This window comes from Schistocerca americana, chromosome 3 (genome assembly GCF_021461395.2).
Source record: "Schistocerca americana isolate TAMUIC-IGC-003095 chromosome 3, iqSchAmer2.1, whole genome shotgun sequence".
Lineage (NCBI taxonomy): Eukaryota > Metazoa > Arthropoda > Insecta > Orthoptera > Acrididae > Schistocerca > Schistocerca americana.
Window position 1 is genome coordinate 590,927,918 of NC_060121.1, and position 2,500 is coordinate 590,930,417.

A 2,500-nucleotide genomic window follows, 5' to 3' on the forward strand; every position below is an offset into this window, starting at 1 on the left:
CGGCTTGTACTGAGACATGCATGGCTTAATCTTTGAGACAAGCATATGACTACTGGCAGGATCAACCAGGGAGCTGCGTCAACTAGAGCTGAGCAGCCGGCCGCCCGGGAGTGTGTCCCGGGGGCCCGCGCGAACACGCAAGCGTCCGCTCAATTATTCTGCAAACAGGAGGAGGCTGAGCTCCCCTGCACAATACACCTCGAAACCCTCTCAGGTCCCGGCGGCGCGCAGCGCCGTCCTAAGTACTTGGTCGGGTTCGAGAGTGGCGCAATCGCCCGGAGTTTGGCGAGTAGACGCTTTAGGTGCGACCACCCGTGCTCCCAACTGAGCTTGCCGCTGCCGACAGAGGCCCGGGAGCGTGCTGTCGTGGCATTGCCGGCGGGAGACAACACGCGCCACCTACGGTGGCCGGCAGCTCCAACGCCAGCGCCACAGAAGGACAAAAGCCCCACTTGGGTGCCGAAGCGAACTCTCCCAGCACAGCGCACGCGCCAACACGTCCGCACAGCTGCGATACAATCCACCTGCGAGAACCGCAGAGGCGACCGAGCAGCAGACGGCGTCGCGGCGCCGAGCGCCGGGCGGCGGCGCATCCTCAGCGCACACAGTCCTCAATCGGACCAGCACACTGCAGATGTCCACCGCGCTTCGCACCGGGCCCGCGAGGACCTACTTTGGCCGCACGGCGCCGCGTGCAGGGTGCGCCGGCGCGCAGCTGCGCCGCCTGCCGCCTCCGTCGGCCGGCGCGCCTGCCACTGGCCGCCCCCACCAGCCGGCTGTAGCGCGTGCGCCCACGCACCGCGCGGCCAGCACGCCGGGAGGCCCCCCCTCACCGGCCGGGGACGGTCCCACCCAGCCACCGCCGCGTATCGCTTCACACCCACATGCCATTCACGTTCGTGGGCATGGTGGGTATCGCTGAAACAACCGGTTGGTAGCTCAACCGATCGTCGCCATCACTGATTCACCTCTAGCGAGAACAACCGCACCACAACGGTTTACCAGTTGTTCATTTGCGTAACGTCACCAGCAAACGTAGACGTCCATCGCCATTTGCAAATTCAACGATTGTTGCATGCCTGTGTCAGGTGTCACGACACACTATGTCTGCCCACATACACGCAACAACATGTGCACGCTTCGCGAACACGTGGAAGGTGGCCCCCGTACGTATGCGATGTCCATTGCGCGAACGACTGTCAACCGGCCTCTGTCGCATGTCGCAGATGTGGAACGCAGTGCACCATGCTATCACGGTGTGTGAGAGGAGACGACTACGTCTGACAACACGCGCCACTACATCAACAGACGGCTCATGCTGATCGCCATCCACGGCATACCATACTGCAATCCAGCTCTTATAGGGAGACGACACGTAGCTGAGTGCACAATATTTGGACCGTATGGTTCGCCGTTGTTGGCGCAGTCGTGGTACGGTCACACATGTACCACGATGTATCATTCAGTACATGAGGACCAATGTGCAGTACAGTGTGTGATTTGGACGTACAACATCAGCGGACAGTTGACACAAGCCGTACCACAACGTAGGCTGTGCTTCGCCATGCGAATGCCAATGAACAACTGCGAAGGGCATTGAGCATGTACGTCCTACTGCCATCCGCATTACAGTGTATAGCTGCAAGGTGTTTCACATGAAGCGATACTCTGGGGACCGGGCAGTGCGAGTAGCAAACTATATTGCGGGGGTTGCAGTTAGGCAACACTACACTAATTTAACGCGTCGTATGACAATTACAGAGCAGGTTAAGGCCCAACGTGTGTTGGGTTAAGGCCCAACGTGTGTTGGGTTAAGGCCCAACGTGTGTTGGGTTAAGGCCCAACGTGTGTTGGGTTAAGGCCCAACGTGTGTTGGGTTAAGGCCCAACGTGTGTTGGGTTAAGGCCCAACGTGTGTTGGGTTAAGGCCCAACGTGTGTTGGGTTAAGGCCCAACGTGTGTTGGGTTAAGGCCCAACGTGTGTTGGGTTAAGGCCCAACGTGTGTTGGGTTAAGGCCCAACGTGTGTTGGGTTAAGGCCCAACGTGTGTTGGGTTAAGGCCCAACGTGTGTTGGGTTAAGGCCCAACGTGTGTTGGGTTAAGGCCCAACGTGTGTTGGGTTAAGGCCCAACGTGTGTTGGGTTAAGGCCCAACGTGTGTTGGGTTAAGGCCCAACGTGTGTTGGGTTGAGGCCCAACGTGTGTTGGGTTGAGGCGCAACATAGGTTAGGTTGAGGCGCAACATAGGTTAGGTTGAGGCGCAACATGGGTTAGGTTAAGGCGCAACATGGGTTAGGTTAAGGCGCAACATGGGTTAGGTTAAGGCGCAACATGGGTTAGGTTAAGGCGCAACATGGGTTAGGTTAAGGCGCAACATGGGTTAGGTTAAGGCGCAACATGGGTTAGGTTAAGGCGCAACATGGGTTAGGTTAAGGCGCAACATGGGTTAGGTTAAGGCGCAACATAGGTTAGGTTAAGGCGCAACATGGGTTAGGTTAAGGC

The 2,500-nt window shown here is 58.0% G+C and overlaps 1 non-coding gene across 1 annotated transcript in view; it reads right to left on the reverse strand.

The window, feature by feature from the left end:
* Positions 1-72, reverse strand: part of LOC124608819 — a 1,910-nt gene extending 1,838 nt beyond the window's left edge. The window contains exon 1 of the ribosomal RNA XR_006979382.1: positions 1-72. This exon is cut by the window's left edge and continues 1,838 nt beyond it. This is a non-coding gene — a ribosomal RNA (small subunit ribosomal RNA).
* Between the last annotated feature and the right edge of the window lie 2,428 nt (positions 73-2,500).